The sequence below is a fragment of the Amblyomma mixtum genome, chromosome 3 (assembly GCF_055824585.1).
Source record: "Amblyomma mixtum isolate Tamu chromosome 3, ASM5582458v1, whole genome shotgun sequence".
Classification (NCBI taxonomy): Eukaryota; Metazoa; Arthropoda; class Arachnida; order Ixodida; family Ixodidae; genus Amblyomma; species Amblyomma mixtum.
This window is the reverse complement of record NC_143014.1, coordinates 235,303,056-235,324,185: the sequence shown is the minus strand read 5'-3', so window position 1 is coordinate 235,324,185 and position 21,130 is coordinate 235,303,056. Positions and strand designations below refer to the sequence as shown.

The 21,130-nt window shown below is 45.4% G+C and overlaps 1 long non-coding RNA gene across 1 annotated transcript; it reads right to left on the bottom strand.

The window, feature by feature from the left end:
• Positions 1-5,189: 5,189 nt before the first annotated feature.
• LOC149354067 (uncharacterized) lies at positions 5,190-15,506 on the bottom strand. Its single transcript, XR_016291152.1, has 3 exons — positions 15,091-15,506; positions 13,931-14,004; positions 5,190-5,337 (listed from the first exon to the last, which is right to left on the bottom strand). It is a non-coding gene; the product is annotated as an uncharacterized LOC149354067 (long non-coding RNA).
• Between the last annotated feature and the right edge of the window lie 5,624 nt (positions 15,507-21,130).

Here is a 21,130-nt window from a genome sequence, read left to right as displayed (position 1 = left end):
TCGCGCCGTCGCGCGCGTCGCGGCGGCGGCGCCACCATCGCTGATTCACGTGATATGTGACGTCGCGCCAGGGATGAAGCGGCGCGCGCCCGCCGTCGCGTCAGTCTCTGTGCCCGCAACCGCGCCAGCGTCTTTGCGCCGGGCGTGTATGCGGTCAAGATGCCTCCAAACGCTAAGGACGTTAATAATAAGAATGCAAAACGAAGGCTGCTTCGCATCCACTGGGCTTAACCTTGATAAGCCTCCAACTTTTTTTTAAGTATCTCTACCGCTGCTGCAAGCCCGCCTTTCCTCGCTTATTTCCGTCGCGCGCAACGAAGAATGTTCTAATTCTGAATCAAATAAAGAAAGTGCACCAATTTTACTTCCTTTATTTGGTAGTACTGGTGGTAATATTTTGGGTTTATCGAAGCGACACGGGAGCAAGCAGGGATGCCGTAGTGGAGGACTACAGATTTACGTAGAACACTTGGGGTTCCTCAAAGTGCGCTCACATCGCACAGGACACTCGCATTTTCGCATTTCGCTGCTATCGAAATGCTGCCCCCGTGGCCGGGATCTAATGCGCGACCTTGGGATCAGCAGCCGTGTTCCACAGCCACTTAGCCATCGTGACTGGTCCTATTTTGTATGTGCTGCCTGAGAGAACGACTGCCTCCGAAGATAAACGTTGCACAACATGATTGGGTTTTTGCGCCTGTTTCACATATTTATGGTACATGACGCAAAGCAAGGGAAGCCTTTCTCACTCGGTGTTTTACGAGTTATAGCAGTTCCAAAAATTTATCAAAAAGTTGAAGGGAACACTTAAGGTTTGCCTGAATTATAGGACATGACGCGATAGCTTAACGTGTTAATTCCCATATAAGCAGAACTCGTCATTCTCTAATTAATATTCACAGATCCCCGGGAGTCCTCATACAACTCTTGGCACAGTGGTGCAGCTGTTCAGCGATGCGCGACGACTGCCCTTCGATACCTGCTGCTGCCACCGGTGGGGCTTGTGGGACCCGTGTTGGTCTTGCTAAGCAACTTCTAGCGACCAATCATTATTTTAACTGTCAGCTAGCACGGTGCGCAGTTTGTCACAGTTAGGTGCGCAGGTTACGATGACGTCACAAGGTGACGTAAACAGCATCACCAACCTGCCCCCTCAGTTGCTTCTCTGGAGACTTTTCGTGGATTTTTCGCCAATGGTACAGGACGCAGACGCCGGATTTTGTGCCACACAAGCTCCTAACGCTTCGCATTAAATCGTACGCAAACATGTGAAAGAGAAGATTCTAATAAACCCATGATTTCGCATCAATTTGGCGTCGAATGCTTTAGTATCACCAAAAACACATTAGAGAAGCGCCAATTAACTTTCCTCCGGACACCAGACTTCCTTCAGTTTTGTGGTCACATAGTCTAGATGCATTTTCGAACTTTGTAGCAGAGACAGCTTTCGGTGGGTAAATCGACGTTCTGACACGTCTCATTCTGCCTGAAATATGCAGGAGTGCAAAAAAGGGGGGCTGAAGCGAGTCGCGAACTGGTTCGGAACGGTTCCTTTGAATCATTTGGGTTCGGGTTCGTTTCCAAGATGGCGAAAAAATTATCGTTTCGATTCTGTTCTGATTCCGGGCAAAAAATACGGGTTCGGTTCCGGTTTCATGTTCGGTTCCGGTTTGACAACCTGGTCACCACCGGCTGTTCCCAATTTAGCACCTTCACCGCGAGACGGTGGACATACACCGACGCCGGTTACAGCTTTACAACCTCACTACCTAGATCACCCTAAGGACAACAGGCATGCTTCGAGCCATTAGAGCTAAAATTCTTCCACGAAGCATACTCGCTAGAATTTTTAAGAGATTTATACGCTCTGGCACATTGGTGCAAGTGGCATATCTCATCAAACAACGATGCTCCGATTAAGATGGCAACCGAGCGTCAGTGTTAGTCCACATTATCTCTCTTGCCGTGAGACCGACTCAACAGCCTCAATCGGCCTCAATTACCGTCAATAATTTTGTTTGTGGCGCTCTTGCTGTAATTTTAGGAACTCGGGTTTAATTAACTAAAAGAGACACATTCTAATCTCCTTTTCTCCGCTCGCTTCCTCTTCATTGCTGACCGACGGCATAGCGGTGGTTTAGCAGGCACGGCTTAAGGAAACAAAGTAGGCAAAGGCGCGCGCAAAGGAGAACCGAGGGGTGGGGGGGGGGGGGGGGACGACCATGCAGGTTTTTGTCAATACCGGCAGCCGAGGATCCGCGATGTTGGGTTCCAGGAACTATGGACTTGAAATTTTGCCCACTGAAAGCCGAAGACCAAAGGCAGGCCGTCGTGAGAAGCTTGTCATCGCATCATTTCTGCGACCATGGCGAAGCTTGTTTTCTTTTTCAGAGCACGGCTGGTCCCATCACGCTAAGAGCACTGTCCGTACATCATCGGCACTTGAATTGTCGGTTGGAGTCGACTGGAGACGTATTAAAGCCGCAGCCAGCGAAAAGCCTCGTTCAAAGAGAGCATTGTCGCCGCCTTGTTCGAAAAGGAGGGTGCGGTTGCCTGTTTATCTGTATGAGAGGGAAGCTCTTGAAAGGACAGAGTAGAATAGCCCAGAGAGCATTCCGCTGACTCCAGGGCACCATGGTCGCATCCCCTCAGCAGCACAGGTCACTAGCTTTCCACATTACTCACTCTTTCGCCTTTTATGTTCCAAGCAGGTGTGTTATCGCGAGGAGCAGGTCGAGAAAGGTAGAATGGTGTAATAGTATGCACCATTGCACCCAATCGAAAACTATGCTCGATTTCAACAGCTCGTGGTCGCTGTTGGGGCTTCAGGTTCATTTAGATTAAGCGGCATCAGCCTCCTTTTTTATAAAAGGAATACAATGTGGGCCGACTGATTCGTCTTCCCACGCACTAAACCTTTCTGTTGGCAGAGCAGCAAGTGAAAACGCATTCTGTGAATGGGGGTTTTAAGGCGTGGTATACAAGATCCTCTGCTCGAAGTGCTCGGCGTCGTACATTGAAGAAACCAAAAAAAAATGTCCTGAAAAACGAAGCAGCACAAAGCGGATGTCAGACAAATCGCAGTGGCCTAACACTGCATGTCATGTCACCACAAATACGACTGCGAGCGAACGATTGTGCTGGACACTGAGCCACTTCCGCGCAGCAGCACATAGGCACCATGGGATAGCTGAAAGTTTTGCCAACATTTGTTTAGGTTCTCCTCCGTGTTCTCCCTCCGTTATGGCGCCAACTGCACTTACGGCGCGCCGACAACGGCAGCTAAAAGCATTTCATGCGTTAAAAAAGGCAGCGGTGATGGCCGAGTCGTCAAAGGCGTCAGCGAGGCAGGCTATTAGCTCTGGGTCGTCATCGGATCAGATACAAGTTTTGAAATCAAAGAAAATTTTTTCCTGGGATACTAAACAGTGCCATGAGCTTTCATGTTCCTTGAAAGTACGTGGCGTCGTCATAAGCGCGCAGCCGGCTGCTGGAGAGTATCGGCACTCAGTTTGTAAATGCGCACTCGGGCGATTAGTTCTCTTCGTTTGGTCCCCATTCTATACCCTTTTGCTTCTTCACGCCGTGACTGCTGTGAGGCGCATCGCCTTGTGTTATGACAGCCTCGCGCGTGCTCATCACTGTAGATAACACAGTTTTTGCTGTAAAAAGCGGATGCTGAACGAATACTGAACACAATGGGCAGTATTGTGCTCTCGAAGGGAGAAAGAGCTATATGCATATACTGCGTTTATCTGCAGCCCAATAAGAATTCGCTAGTGAAGTCAAGCCCACTTTAACAGACATGACGAACACGCGTATGGCGTTCTCTGTATCCAAGTTCGTAATACTTGCCCTAATAGAGGCATACCATGGAGCCGAAAGAAAGTGGTGTTTATTTCGTTTAAACATTTCGATGTCCACACTTCTTTCTTCACAACAGACCCTATCAAGTCGCATTTTCAAGCTCTCCAGCGCAGTCATATTTTGGCCGAGACCTATGTTACGCACAAGCCGTTTTAGTGAAGCGACAACACAGATCGCGACGGACGTGTCCACAGCAACTGGTGGTAGGCCGGCATCTTCGTCTTGGATCCTCGACAAAGTTGCAAGGATGCAGTAACGAAGCAACCGTTGCACATATGCGCGCAGAACACCTATAGTACGCGTCACACTTATGTAAGTGCGTTGGGCTCCAAATAAAGCGACAGCTCGCCGCAGGTACTAGGTTCTTGAACGTTTGCGCTGAAGCTGAGCCGCGTAGACTCAGAAGCCAGGTGGGAAACAGCACCTTGTGCGAAAATTAAAGGCTACTGTCTGATTTTATCATTGTCGGGGGATAAATGTTTTTTCTCTCTTTTTGATTTCACTTCCACTGATTGCTTCGCACTACTCGACCGCTGTAAACGAGGGCGCGACGGAGTGGAGACTTTTAGCTGAGCGCATTTACGCCTCCCAGCGGAGCGCCAGCGGAATGTAGCGCGAGTAAACGGTTTTAGGGCGGCGTCTAAAACGCCCGAATGAGCTTAATAGATTGGTTTATTGATTTATTGGGGTTTAACGTCCCGAAGCAACTCAGGCTATGAGGGACGCCGTAATGAAGGGCTCCGGAAATTTCGACCACCTGGGGTTATTTAACGATGCCACAAAATTCGGCGCATTTTTGAAACAAACAAAGAAAAACACCGCCGCGCGCACAGCGTCTCGCCGGCGCGAGCCGAACGGGGCAGAAGGAAAACCCCCGCTGAGCGCGTGGCTCCCTTTGCCCTCCACCACCGCTCACCGACACGGCGTGCGCCGAGGGAATGAGTCATCCATGCCGAAGATTTCTCTCGAACATACGAGTCGCTTCTACTGCTGACGGGGGGAAAAGGGCGTAGCCTTCCCTATTGGAAAAAAAGGCAATGATGTAAATATTGGAAACCAACACTGGAAACCTTGGTGGATTATGGTAATGGAAAATGCGTTGGAATGACTGGGCATGTTGGAATGACTGGGCATGTTGGAATGACTGGGCACGTTGGAATGACTGGGCATGTTGGAATGACTGGGCATGTTGGAATGACTGGGCAGGTTGGAATGACTGGGCAGGTTGGAATGACTGGGCATGTTGGAATGACTGGGAGATGTTGGGGCAGGGGCCATGCAGCAATGTTATGTCTGTCGCAATGAGACAGCAAATTTCAAAATAGATGAAGCTCCTACAGCCAGTTTTATTTTGTGTTCATGCTCCTCTTGCTCTTCTTTAGCCACTTGTCAATGCAGCTGGGCCCCATGAAACAGCCTTGTTGATGTACCACCGGTGCATGAGGGCTTGGGAAAACTGGGCGATGCACTCTGCAGAAAAGATTGAAATGAAAGAATTAGGATCCACAAGTTTTTATTCTTGCCAGTATTAGAGTGCTAAAAAAGTAAACTCCGTATTGTGGCCACAGGAATAAAGTGAGCCTAAATCAAGAACCACTGAAGCTATTCGCACTCAAAAAGAAAAATAATTTGAGGTTCTTATTCAATATATCATATGCTCGTCATTAAGTACCATCATCAGCAGCATAACTAGCACCACTGCAAGACAAAGGCCTCTCCTATATCCCTAAACATAAGCCTGACGTGTGCCATAATGAGCAAAATAAAAAAGCCATCGTTTTTTGTCCTCTGAAGGCTTTGAGTGGGGTATTAATAAGAGGGACAATATAAAGGTAACATCAGAAGGGTGACTGCAGTAGCACAGCTGAGATGTCGCAGACGATACACTACGAAAAGAGGCATACAATCCATTGATACATCAGTTGCAAAAAATAAAAACAGCAGCAAAAAAAGGTAAAACAAACCAGTGTCAATGCTCCAAGCGATATCACTTATTTCCATAATTTTGAGGGACCACATGCAATGAAAATGTGGTGAGGTAGAGTCACAAGCGCAGGCCATTCTGTTCTCGATTTAATTATTACTAACTCTATGCAGCTGAATGCTTTTTCTGGTGTTTTATCTTGTTGTGTTAGTGACCATCTTCCTGTGTTTGCTTGCATTGAGAATGCTAGTACAATAGGAAGTAAGTCCACATCAATCACATACCAAGCTATTACAGAATCATCATTGAAATCCTTTAGGGATGCGCTCATGAAAGTATATTGGAGTAAGATAGCTGAACTTCATGATGCAAATGTTGCCTATAATACGTTTGTCGATTGCTTTAAACAGATATATCACGACTGCTTTCCTCTTGTAACACGTGTGAAAAGTCGCAGAATCCGCAAGCCATGGGTAACGCCAGAGCTTCGCGGAGAAATACAAATGAAAGACAAGCTGTACAGAAAATTTTTGAGCAGCCGGAAGGTTGAGGACCTTGCGGTATTCAAGAAATATAGGAACAAATTGACTAAAAAACTGCGGTCTGCACGAACAGCCTATCACGTGTCACTTCTAGATGTTAAGAATGCTCGAAATGGTGTACTATGGTCGAGATTAAATACACTTCTGCAGCGGGACAGTTCACACACTGCATTAACAAAATTAAATATTGATGGAAAGGAAGTTTCTGGCGTCGAACTGGCTAATGTATTCAATACTTTTTTAACGAGCTTGGCTACCCGTGCTATAACACGTGCTGCCGGATCTGACGCTTGCAAATATGTTCGAATTCAGAATGATGAAACAATTTTTCTGCACCCAGTCACGGTAGACGAAGTAGTGTCGGTGATAACAAATCTTAACAATAGCAGTAGCTGTGACATTGATGATATCCAAATACGGCCAGTCAAGCATGTAGTTGACATAATTGCTCCCATACTTGCTCACATCTTTAACATCTGTTTAGAAACTGCAGTTTTTACGGAAAAATGCAATTAGCAAAAGTTGTTGTTCTTTACAAAAAAGGAGATCGCAACGCCCTCGCCAACTACAGACCAATCTCTATTTTGCCAGTGTTTTCGAAAGCATTTGAGAAAATGCTGCATCTAAGAATGTCAAATTTCATCCATAAATTTAACTTGCTAACACCATTTCAGTTTGGCTTCTGCAAAAGCAAATCCACTGAACTTGCATTACTCCAACAAAAGGAATATATAATAAAGCAACTTGAAAACAAACCTATTGTCATTGGTGTATTTGTGGACTTCTCAAAGGCTTTTGACCTGGTAGATCATAAAATCTTACTAAATAAATTACACTACTATGGTATCCGAGGAAAAGCGCTCTCATTGTTAAGTTCTTATTTGTCGTTTAGACAGCAAGTGGTGTACATAAATGGTATACAGTAAATGGTATACAGTGCCAACACCTCGACTAAATCTTGGTAGGGAATGCCTTCAGTACACACTTCCATCTCTTCTAAATAGGTATATCCACATTAACCTCGATTTGTTTTCTTTTTCACGTCATGAACTACATAATTTGTTTTTGCATAACATTGTTTAAGTTTCATTATGTATACATATTGCTGTTTCGTGTATTCTCCGGTGCTTCCTTGATGTGCTTGTTTTTTAAAATTGTATAAACTCTTGTGTTGCCTCCCTGTCAATAATAAGGATTGTAGACTCGTCAAGCTGCCCAAGGGCAGCTTTTTTCTACGATTCCTCCATCTGTAGTGCTAGATGGGAAATAAACTTTGATCTGATTTATTCTTCAATGGGAACAGGAAAAATTTCTTGATTTAGTTGTGATGGCATCCTGGTCTGAAGCGGGGCAGCAACATTTAACATTAAGTTGTGGAAAAGTATTGTAGAGTATATGGAACACACCTAAACGAGCGATTTCCCCTTTTATGCAGTGATGTCTGGTGGTCAAATGAGATGACTGATTACACATATGCTGTACCAAGTGTCGCTGTTGGATTAAAGGGAGTTGGTGGCGTAGCATCAAACAGTTTGGTGCAAAATTGAAAGAGCTAGGGAATACTTCAGTTTGGAATCAATGAAATTTTTATGCATAAACTGTGCAGCATGGCAAGAGCACACAGATCATGACATCTCCTGATAAACCCGAGTGCCCTTGTGGTGCCAGCAGCATGTATCGTGACATGCTCCAAGTATGTGGGGCTGCATCTGGTTAAGGTTTCTCCATACCATTAACCCTAGAGGTGGGAAAGGAGGTCAATACGTTGTGACAAAACAATGCAGACAAGACAAGGACAACGAAGGAATAAATATGATGCATGAGTGCTGACTATCGCCAATGTGTATTGGAAACCACGTCAAAATATATACACTGTGGCCTAAAAAAACAACGAACAAAGGGCACCTTGTGTCAACCACATTGCATGAGTGTAAAACAAAACAAAAACTGACAAAGAAGCATTTAAGAGCATGAACTCTTCCTTAGGAAGCGATAAAGAAGGTGTGCTAACACAGTGATTGCGGTTTTTTTTTTAATTTCAGTGGCCTCGATTATCTCACGCACAAACTTTTCTGTGTCTGTCAGGCAAAATGCAGAACATGAATTCCGGTTCACAGCGTTTAGGATCTGGCAAACAATTACAATTGCAATTGCGACAGTGAATCATCAAAGTTCTCCCGCAAGCTTTGTTCACATCGTCGTGGTGGTCTTTTAAACCTCTCAGTGACACACTTGCCTGTTTTCCCAATGTAAACATAGCCGCATTTCAAGGCGTTCGAACACACTGTCTTCTGTGCAGTGCACGAAGAGACTCTGATGGATAATCTCGGTTGACTACAGGTACTGAAACTTCATAGGGTTAGAAAAACAATATCGACGCCAACTCGACTGCCTATTTAACCGGTGCGACCAATTGTGGATGTAGGGAAAGGTACGTACAAACTTCCTTTTGGGAGTTACAGTCTCGACGGGGGCACAAAAAGAATGTTTCAACTTCTGCTTAAAGCAATCAGCTAAAGACACTGACAAAGGTTCTGAATATCCAGTAAAGGACAAACGGCATATGAGCTGGGCAAAACTGGATGTCATGGCAATCAAACAGGATTTCATTAAGGAATTTTTGAAGCAAAGGTTAGTGACACCTCTTGACCAGCTTAGACTGAACCGAAGAAAATGGTAAAAGTAGCTTGTTTTCCCCTGGCTCGTAAGCCCAACAAGTGTAACCACCCAAGATTAAGATCCAATAAATGTGATGACATATTATCCTCTATAATTTCAGTGGTGATTCAAAGTGGACTGAGGCTTTGACTGAACTCCTCTCTCACCTTAGACAATGCTTCGTCAGGATTGGAGATCCTGCAATAAGCCACGTAACAGCGGCGCTAATAGTTTTTTTTGCAAAAACAAGCTATTCTGAAATGTAATAAAGGTGGACTGAAGGTATGAGCTTAAAAGTGCGACAAAATTATTCACCAAAACGCCTGAGACGTTTGGAATGCCACTGCTCCATTTAGGTTAATGAATTCTTCAACACATTATTGATCCTGATTGAGGGATGGCGTAATATAAATCCTTGATGTCAACATAGCACCCCATGAAACTGGTGCGAGAGTTATTGTGTAGAAATTGCGTTACTTTCTCTGCAGATCTTACACGAGAGGAGTCATCAATGCTCAGCAACTTAATTTTATGTCGCAAAGAGAAGGCGATTTGTTTCTGACAGGTTCCATTCTCCTAAACTACAACCCTCAAGGAGCAGTCACCTTTATGGGTCTTTGCGGTAAAGAAGATAGCTGGACAATTTTTCTTACTGAAGTTGATGGCATTAGCCTGATGGTTAAACTCTAGATTGTTAATGTTTCTTGGCACTGGACTTTGCTTTTAACAAATCAGATAGTAAGTGGCACTCAAATTCAGAATACACTGCATCTGTGGCCTTGGACTGAAAGGCGCCTTTCGATACGACCACAAAACCACCGTTTATCAGCAGTTGAAAGCAAGAGGGCCCACCCTCTTAAATACGACACAGTTCGGCCTGTGGGCAAGTTCCTAAAGAGGGTTCAAACCGTGACACTGCATCAAAACATCCCGAAACACACCTGTCACACTCAGGTCTGTGCGTGGAAAAGGCAACTCGTCAAACCATGGCAAGCATCTCCACAATAGTTCTCTTCGGAGGAACGGAAAATTTTGGTCCATAAGCACTTCAAGGACCAGACGAGGCAGCGACTCCAAGCTGAAGGTGTGCACCTTGTTGTCAAACTCTTGTGCCTGAAAACAAGCCAGGGAGTGGCTGGTTGACGGTGTCACGCACCGTTGACCAGGTGAAAGCCATCTGGAATGCCACTTTGCAGCCACTTTGCGCTCACTAGCCCGGAGCAGAGAAGCCAAGGCACGAGTGTCTGAAAACAAGGTGCACAATGTCGACACTGAGTTGCTGCCTCGTCTGCTGCTTGAAGCATATACGGACCAAAATTTGCCATTGTTCCTTCGAAGAGGACTATTCTGGAGCTGTTTGCCATACTTTGACGTCTTGCCTTCCTGTGCCTGGACCTGAGCGTGACAGGTGTGTTTCAGGGGGCGTTGGTTGATGGGGTGTCGTGGTTTGAACCATGCCAGGAACTTGCCCGCAGGCTGAACTGTAACGGGTTTAAGACGGTGGGCCCTATCGCATTCAACTGCTGATAAAGAAGGTGGTTTTGTGGTCATGTCTAAAGGCGTCTTTCTGTCCAAGGCAACGGAGGCAGTTAATTCTGAGTTCAAGTGTCACACAACAGCTGATTTGTTAATAGCAATGTCCAGAGCCAAGAAACTATGTAATAATCTAAAGTTGAACCATCTGGCTAATGTATCAACTTCAGCAAGAAACTAGCAGAGGTGCCAATGAGAGGTCAAAAGACCACCGTTACAATGTGAACAAAGCTAGCAGGGGGAATCTGATGTTTCATTGTCGCGACTGCGATCGTTTGCCACATCCTTTATGCTGTGAGGCGTAATTTCTTGTGCTGCATTGTGCTAGACAGACACAGAAAAGTTTGTGCATGAGATGATCGAGGCCACTGAAATTGTAGAAAAAACTCAATCAATGTGTTAACACACCTTCTTTATCGCTCCCTAAGAAAGAGTTCATGCTCTTAAATGCTTCATATTCAACTTTCGTTTTGTTTTTGACAGATCCAAAGTGAATGTTACAAGGCGCCCTTTCTTCATTCTTTTTTTAGGCCACAGTGTATATATTTTGATGTGCTTTCCAATAAACCTTCTTGAAAGTCAGCACTCGCACCGTCGCATTCCTTCCTCATCTTTCTCTTCTTTGCGCTGTTTTGACACGATGAATTACAAACAAGACCATTCATCCATCTTGCAAAAGTCAATACAGTCAGAGTAGCTGAGATAGTTGGGGCATCCTTCTGAATAATGCAGTCATAAAGACAAGGTTGGGACATAAAGACAAAGACTGTTATTGAATGGCTAATATTAATGTACTTTAGTAATGTGCTTGGTTTGGTTTATGGGGGTTTAACATCCCAAAGTGACTCAGGATGAGGGACGCCTTATGATTTTGCATGTTGATATGCTGGGCTTCATAAGAGAAGAAGTACAATAGTTTTTTAAGGCCAGCCGTAGAACAGGAAGCAATGAATCTACACTAATATCAAAGAATGAAGGCTCAAGCATGAGAGTGTAGCTAAAAGGTTATAATGACAAACATGAAAAGCTTTGGAGAAATTCAAGTCGATGACACTTGCCTAAAATAAAGAATCTAAATTTGGGTGAAAATCTGTTGTGAATTCAAAAAGTTGGATTGCACATTAGTAAAGAGAATGGGAGCCGTGATGACTGGTATAGAAATATTAGTTTGAATTATGGTGGCAAGTAATATGCTGACTCATTTCGTGCTCTAACAGTTCATGCAAAATGCACATCAATAAAATAGGAGAACAGTTTGGGGATCAGAACGGTTTCCAGCCTTAATTATTGACAGGTCAGCTTCAGGTTGTCAGGGATAGAACCAAGAGGTTTGGATTGGCTAACAATTATTGGTAAAATCTGTCTTCAGATATCCTCAGTAGTTTAAAGTATGTCAGAAGGCTTCTCACACAGCCCTCAGGTACTCGAAAGCTTGTGCTTATCAATGACTTTCGAGACATGATGAGAAGCAATGGTTAATGCAGTGAAACTGGTAACAAATAACTGATTTTTCTCAAGAAAGTGCCCATGGAATATGCTGTCAAACAAATTCCCAAGGATCCTTCAATTAAGCCCAAAATGACAGTTTATGGGTAGCCACTTTGTTATAATCATCACATACAAAAAAAGAGACACCAGAAGCCCTCCTTATTCACTGAAAACAAGGGAGAATTATGAGACATCATTCCGGCACACAAAATCACACGGATGAAGAGAGTAGACTCCATGGACACCATATTTCAACTGAGGTTTATTCCACAACACAGGCTTTTTATGTGCAAAGGGGTACTAGTGATCCCTGGGGCTGAAAAGTATTTCCGCCACCAGATAACAATTATTCAGGACGGCAAAAACCAAAACAAAAAAACATAGGGGTAAAGGTATCTTGCCACTCACATTAAACACATCGGCACGCCTATGCATCACCTACCTGGCTGACCCAACAAACATATTTGCCTCCAGATAATCTATTTCTTTTTCTGGAGCGCTGCAGAAGGGCTGCTGACATAATTCTCTTTTTCAGCAGAGATACAAAAGGCTTAAAAAATTTCCCAGCCCTTTCAAGTGCTAAACTTGCACAAGGCATGTGTTTCTTTCAAAAACGCCTTGCATGCTCGCTTGTGCGAGCAAAGGCGAATGTGCTCAGCTAAATGACCTCTGCCACTTAATGAATCAGCTGTCCTGCAATGTTCAAGCAAGCGTTCATTGATGCAAGCCTCGTCTGTCTAATGTAATGTTTGCCACAGGCAAGGAGGATGCTGTACACCATGTCAACCTCATGTTTAACGAGGGGTTTGGTGTGCTTAGTTTTGTAGGCAGGCTTTTTCGTAACGTCATTTATCAGGTGGCACATGCATCCCAGCTTTCCCAAGCTGAAAATACGACATGTACATCGTGTTTGTCACTGGCCTTCTTGAGGCGGTGTGACACCTGATGGCAATAGGGCACAATGACAGGTCACTGTTGCGAATGTGGGTTGTCTTCCGGCTTGCGCTGCCCAGCACACTTCATCTCTCGAACCTGGCTTTCTACAACTAAGGCTACAATTTCTCCTGTGAAAACTGCCTGCTCCAGTCTCCTTACTTGCGCATTGATGCTGTCACAGAGTCGTGACTGCGTCAATGCCGAAGTAAGGCGACTGGAGCAGGCAGGCAGAAAAAGAAATAGATTATCTCAACGCAAATGTGTGTTGGGTCAGCCAGGTAGGCAATGTTTAGTCACGCCAATGCATTCAACTTGAGTGACAAGCTAACCTTACGCCTATGTTTTTGTTTTTGCAACATTGAATAATTGTTACCTGGTCGAGGAAACACTTTTCAGCCACAGGGGTCACTAGTACCACTTTGCATGTAAAAAGCTCATGTTGTGGAATCAACCTCAGTTGAAGTATGGGGTCTATGGAGTCTACTCTCTTCGTTCATGTGTTTTTGTACACTGGAATGATGTCTCATAATTCTACCCAGAACCAATTAGCTCAGCTCTCCATGCTTAGCAAAAACAAGCCAGCAGTAATGAAACCAGTTCTCATGTGTGCACTTTTTCTTTTACATCTGTGACCTGCGATGAGTGGCATAAAAACACATATTTAAGTTAACACACATGCATCATAATGTTAATATTCGTAGTCAAATAGTATCACATAATGCAGCCAAAAACATGCAGACATTTCGCACTTCATGCATAGAATGCAACGGTTAAAAGACGAGCAATATTGAATGTAAAACTTCAAATGGCCTGCAACCGGCCCATTCTGACAGCCAACTAATATTACTCATATAAAAATGTAAACATATCAGGCCAGAGCTATCCAAACTGCTCCAAGCAGTAGCATTAAGGAAAAGAGCAATGAAAGTAAGAACATTTCATGGCAACCACAAGAACAAAGCACAATGCAGTAACAACTTACAACACAGCTTTTGACTTCATCTGCTGGCCACAAAATCCATGCCATTGACTCGGACTGGAAGACAGATGTGCCACCTGCGGATACCAATTTCCCATTATCACTATGACAGGAGTACAAAAACAAGCATGCGAACTCGGTCCAACAGTGAATATCACATGAATGTAAAAAGATCAGGAAAAATATACCTGCCCAAGTATACGCCTCAATACAAAGGAAAACTACCCCGTTTAAAATGCATCAGTTCCCCTAGCACTAGTAAAGGAATCTTGCTATGAGCAAAACAAATCTGCGTTCGAAAGTGTAGATAAACATCGTAATAACTGAGACAATTATTGCGTCACTTGTTTTCTTCAGAAACCAATTTTCAAACAGCAGAGTGATCGAAATGCAAGATCCTATACTCTGGGTAGCCAGAAACGCTATGGGTATCATAAAAAAAAAATCTTCACATACTCATTTAAAAATTAGATCCTGACGGCCGGAAATTAACTTTCGTTGGTAACTGCAACCTGAGACAGTGCTTTCTTTATAGTGGGGTTTGAATTCAGATGCAGAAAATGGGCACTGATCGTATTGGAGGGTTCCGGATTAATTTAGACCACCTAGAATTTCTTAACGTGAGCTGACATCGCACAGCACAGGGGCATTCTTTTTTTCATTTCACCTAAATCGAAATGCGGCTACTGCCATCAGGATCGACCCCACGACCTAAGGTTCAACAGTCTAGGGCCGAGCAAAAACCGCGGCGAATAAAAAGTGTTTCAATCCCCCTCAAAGTGCTAACGCTATCTTGAAAGACAATCATACATTTTACGCACAGCCAAAGTGCCGGTCCTTGAAACGTGCGCGGTGGTGTGAACAAGCATGGGCAGAAACGCGTAGAACGAGGCATATACGAGGACAAATCTGTGCTCAACAAGAAACAAAACGCGCAAACATGCGCATACCAAAATCATGCAAAGCTAGCGCACGCACGGTCGCATCCCCTTTTTGCCAAAACAAGTACCGACAGCGACAATTCTTGGCAGAGCAACTCACCGCGGCGACAGCAAAAGCGCCTCAAAAACGCTTTTTATAGCATTGAACACGAATACTGCAGCAGTACGACAGGTCACCGTTCCAGCATTATATGCTTCGGATAATGCACGAGTACTGCTTACCTTTTCAGATGATTGCGTAGTCGTGCAGAACGCTGTTTGCCTTCGTGTCACGGGCACTACACCAACCAGTGAGATTTCAGCACGAGTGCTACGTAGCCGGCACTCTCTACCACGTAGTCACACAGAAGAAAATATTCCGGGCCTTATTTGGAACATTTCCACCGCGACACTGCCCGCGCGTCTTTGTGCCTGGACACCCATCCTGGACTACACAAAGAAGCGCACAGACTGAAAAGTTAGAGAGACCAGAAAAATGACACTTTGCCTCGAATAGGCTACGTCGACAGCACTGCGCGATTGTGCACCCTTGAGCAAGAAGAAACACACGCAAACCACAACACAGTTCACGACGGCTCACAATTCAAGTAGCGAATTGTAGCAAGCGCCGAAGCGCGATGCACGCGACGCAGCACCCGAACCGCCATGAGGGTTATACAGAAAAACAGCTACCGGCAGCCACCTGGCGGTGACAACCAGTTTTTGTTTCGGTTTCGTTGTGAAAAAGCTTGTATCCTACTTTTTATTTTATTTTTGGTATTTTTATTGGGTATTCAGCCGTATCGGCATCCACAGAAATTGCAGCGATTGCGAGCAATTACCACTGGTAGAAACGCGCGAATTAACGACCTGTTGCTGACGCTGCGGTTGAAAAATGCCTGAGTTCTCACGGCAGTATGGCTTGCTGCTTTGCTCATTCACGAAATTACATGCCGATTTCTGTTTGTATGGGGAAGTTTTTTTTTATATTGATGGGAGATCAGCAAGGCTAACAAAATACCCAACGTAGCAGTCGTAGAGAGTAGGTTGTCGTAAAAACATGGTGACGCTGTTTGATCGGCAGCACGACGTGAGAGGCGGCAGCGTTGAAACGCGCGTCGAGAGAACCTCCATGGTATATGCTTTCTTGAGACTACAGTGAAGGTGTGCATTTTTTATAGTGGAGTTCTCTCATCCAACGTGAAAACCAAATCAATTCTTAGTATGAAATATGCTGTGTAATTTATATCCTAGTGTGTTTATATATATCTGCATTTCTATTTTGAAAAACAGTGTTGTACTGGTAATTGTGTACCGAGGTGCATGTATAAGAGTGCAGCCTTGTCGAAATATTCTGTGTATATATTTGTATTCGTAACCCTTCTACAAAGAAGCTGTGTGGCCAGCTATGTGGTTAAAAATTTGTTAATTGAATTAGTATATGTCTTGAAATGCACGCTCAATAAAATTTTCTGAATGAAATTGAGTGTTCGGATTCAGGCATGCAGGGCTCTGCAAACCTGCAATTTATTATTTTGTGAACAATGAAGTTAAACTTTTTCTCAAATATTTTGCTAATGATAATCTAAGCCCAAGTATATAAGTCGTTACTTTTTAAAAAAATTTTCTGAAACTGTCAAGTCAACAAATGCACGTGTAAAAAAGAGAAATTTGTCTTGCAGTTTTTATTCTAACAGCATAAAGTGCCAAGTGTACAGTCTTTGTCAAAAGTAACCAGGCTGCATGGTTTGCTTCTAGCTTGTATAGTGGAGCCCTTGTGTTATTCCTAAGGATCAAAACGTGTTGGAAGGTAATAAGACCCTCAGTCCTTACCTTTAGCTACCATTCCAGCTTTAGGGAAGCTGTGAGGGATCCACTGTACGAGCTAGAAGCAAACTATGCAGCCTGGTTACTTTTGACAAAGACTGTACGTTTGATGGATTTGACCCACTGAGATTGTTAGTGCATTGATGAGTTTCATTTTGTCAACCATATAGGCACATGCATGCAGTATCTGCTGCCCAGCATCGGCCATTCAAATACAGCCATGGTTTGTGCCATGCCAAACAAGTAGGTACAGTCGTGGGTAAAAAAGATTAGCACACATGACGGAACACCAGAGCGCCGGAATGACAACGCCTGGCACTGCGGGTGGCGGAGAGGCTGATAACGGGAGTGCCGGGCCGTTCCCATTCTACAGTATTAAGGGGGTCTGCCACGGACAGTAAAATTACTGCGGACTGCCACGGACAGCAAATTAGCGGACTGCCACGGACAGCGAAACTGGTGACTAAAAGCAGCGCTATCATATATTGTTCCCGCGAGTTCCTTTTGACAAACCATCGCGGACATAAAAAACCAGTAATAAAAAGAAGCCATCTGTGCTCATGATAGCCGAGCCAAAATAAATTCCGCAAGCACAGTCACGTAGGGTCGGCACTTCAACGCTCGGGCAGTGCACGCTTGATAAAGCTTACTTCCTGCCCCCCCCCCTCCCCCCTAGGCTGCAAACATGGAAACGGCCCGTTAGGCAGTTCTGCCTACCGCAGCGCCGCGTGGTGAGATATACGAATTCTGATCGCCAGTGATCTGTGCTAATATTTTTTGCTCGCGACTGTACACATCCATAGGCTCCCACCGTGGTTTCCACATAGTCCAGTGTTGCCTGCCAGGCCCACCGAGATAATCACGATGGATACCACCAAGCCCATCCCGTCCCACCGTGTTCACTGAAGTGTCCAGCGTGGTTTCCATTCAGCCCAATATTGTTTACTGAAAGTGCCAGTGCAGCCACCACAATTTCCACTCAATCCAGGGTGGCCCAAAGTCGCCATTAGTGCATCCAACATCTCTCCCATTCGCTCCAACAGCACCCAGCGTGGAAACCAACACTTCCAATCAGCCCACCGTTTTCTCCAACATGGAAACCAACACTTCCATTCGGCCCACCGTTTTCTCCAACATGACTTTTGCTGGAATTTTCAACAGGGTTGCGTGCACTGAGACACGTCCCCCTCGCCCGTCGGCGGCGGCGCCACGCCAGAACTAGCCCGAACCTTCGCGAAACGTCTCCTGACTTTGACCAATGAGGACGCGCGGCCGGCGAGAGTAAGGAAGGGAAACTACGCGGGAGATGCTGCGTGTATGTGCACGCCTGCTTTGACGCGTAGAACAAACAGACGTGAGAGCGAGCCTATAAAAGAAGGACGTTGACCGCTGTCGAATTAGTCCGGACCGCCGTTTAAGCTTCATCGAAGCGCGCCCGTTCGACTCCCGGGAAAACACCACTCGGCCAGCATCGGACCAACGAGGCAACGGTCGCCAGTCTACGGGACGGCATCGTCGTGGAACTCTGGTCGTCGGACTGGCGCAGTGCCCGGTGAACAAATTGTGTTTTGTTTGTTTACCTCTCTCTCTTGTGTTAGTGCACTTTAGGTGCAATATTGCCTTTGTATTGTATTCTCTCTCGAGTTTAACTTTGCAGGAGTTGCATTGTTTCGTTAATCACTTTGTATGTGTTTGTAATAGTGATCGTGAAATCCTCTGTATCGTCTCATTGCTGTATAAACATTGTTTTGTTTGTGAACCTTTGGCTCCGACCCATTCTCTGGCTTGCGACCGGCGAAATCTGGGCACCAGACGCCCAAAAACCTCTTGTCACTTGGTAGCTGGTCTCCGCTGAGTTTGCCACGCTGAGTCGAGGGCATCTCCTTTGAGTCCGAGACCGCTACCCCCACACGCTCTAAGGGTGTCTGGGAGCTTCACGCTAAAAGTGCGCGAAGTCTGGGTGACAAACATGCACTGACATCGCACAGCACACGAGCCTCTAGAATTTCGCCTTAATCGAAATTCGGCTGCCGCGGCCGGGATCGCACCCGCGTCTTTCGCGTCAGCAGCTGAGCGCCGTAACGACTGAGCCACCGCGGCGGGGCTGGGCGTAGTAGAGCGGAGCCCTTTGCTTCTCCACCTGTTGGTAAAAAGTGGAGTTACGCTGAAACGAATATGAATCAGGGTTGCTTTTATTAGACTAAAATTTCTAAAAAAGACATTACTTGTGTTTCTAGTATGTTGTTTGACATTGTGGACCTTACAATCTAATAGTAAGTATGTCGTGTTAGAAAAAAAAAAAAAACCTTTGGGACAGCAATGGTCAAGTGAAGCACAAGCACCTCTCGCTCTTTCGCTGGGCGTTCTCCGCGGGGATGGCCAGACGAGCGCGCGAGCGTGCCGCGCCGTAAGCCCGCTGGCCGCTTGAGCGTTCTGCGCATGCGCAGCGGCGTCCCCTCTAGTCCGTTCCGCTCCGCTGGCTGCTGTCCCGCTCTGCTAAAAGTCTGTAGTCTTTCTGCCGTCTGCGCGTTGCCTGCACGTGTTAGCAGGGAAAAAGGCGGAGATCTGACTGGGCAGCAGACGCACGCCAAGTGAGAGTTGTGCCGCAAGCGTACCTCGGGACTAATAATAAAATTTCTAAAATCGATACTACTATTATGCGAAAACAATTCCAGGCTATGTCCGCGGGGTCGTGTCACCAAAACGTGTCCGCGAAAGGTGTCCGCAGAACGTGTCCGCAAAACGTATCAGCAAAATGTGTCCGCAAAACGTGTCCTAAGCAGTTGTGACGTTCTCAGAAGAGGTAGGATCAAACGGGTGGTTGTAATCCAAAGAGGATGACGTGAGGATGCTGCGGAAAAAAAAGTCGATAGTATAATTAGGTAATTAATTGGAGTCAAAAATGTCAAAAAACAGTCGAAATAGCGCGGTCGTCGATATAGTGAATGGACGGGAAAACAGTCGTGGACGGCAAAATATTGGAAAATAGGCAAAAGAATGAAAATAAAGTTTTGAACAAATTTAAATGTACTAGATGAGTGATAATTAATCGAACAATAAGTTTCATTCACACAGAATAATTAGTCAATTATAAGCAAAAATCATTGGACGGTTCATTAGGCTTGACGGGGATACAGTAAATTGACGGGAAAACAACCACGGCGTAAAAATTGAAAAACCAAAATGGTTGATTGAGATTAAAGAAGGTACGATCAGAGTAAATAAGTTAATATTTAATTGCGCTAATTCTGTAGCTAAATTAACAAACAAAAAGAAAATGATAAAGAGAGGCAAAGAGAGGCGAGGAGTCCCGAGGAGGGACTCCCGCATTCTCCTAATGCGGGAAGCCGCCGTGATCTCTAATTTTTTTTTTCAGCACCCGTATGCAGTAATTTCACTCTCGGTGCTGCCCCTGCCGCTCTTGCTACGCTTCTGCATCCTTCCGCTTTAGGCGTTTTTCCCAGCTGGAACACACACACGCACCGACTGATCTTGTAGCCTATCGCGGCTCGTCTGACAGGCCATCAACTTCAATTTGGATGCTGCCTTTTTCATTGTTTTTTTGGCGTGAACAACACCTCTCGAGGAGAACATCAGAGCTCGCAGACGTTCTTCGGTTCCCGCGACGCGGGAAGCAGGATTTTTAGGCTGCGGGGGTGACTTTATAGTAGCTTGCTTTTTCCGTTATTACCGATTGGTGCGGTCACGATTATTCGTATCATCTGAGACGAAGCGCCGCAGCCATAATACATATTTTGACGGTCATACCGTTCTTGTGCGTTATAACTGCGGTTGTTATAAGTGGCCTCGACTGGAAAAGACCCCTAAACTGTAACCAGTCCCGATCACGTTACTGCGATAAGTGGTTATAAACCTTGCCCCTATGGTGGGCATTAAACTGCTTTGAACGTTTTCCTTTTGAGTTGCTAGCGAGTTGGATTGGATTCGAACTACAGAACAAAGGGCTGCGGGGCCAATTCTGTTATGTGCAAAGAAAACGCCACACCTGGCCCTGTCGTTTCCGCTAAATTTCAGTACTGAGTGAGCATTCGCAAAACCAATAATTCTCAGAAAAAAAGCGCAATATGAAAAGCCACTGGTTCCCGAAGATGCCCAAAAGTGCGCTTGAATAATCCCACACGGCTAGAGGTTGCTACGAGATAGACGCCAACAACATATGGAGCTCAGACGAGCCTGGTGATGTCACACAAAAAATTACTGAAGACACTTTGGAAATTCTAAAGTGTGTTTGGCGAAAGCCTTGTGGACAACCCACTGCCGCTTCCCCCAACTGCTTGGCACGGAATCACTGGACCGCTTCGGAGCCATGCGTCTCACCCAGTCGACTGCAACGAGACGTCTGGTGAAGGGGTGGCGGTGCAGCCAAGGTCAATTGAAATAGGTCGCGAAGCCGGGGCTTGAATGCAGTCCAGAACCAAGTGCTAGCGACATCAAA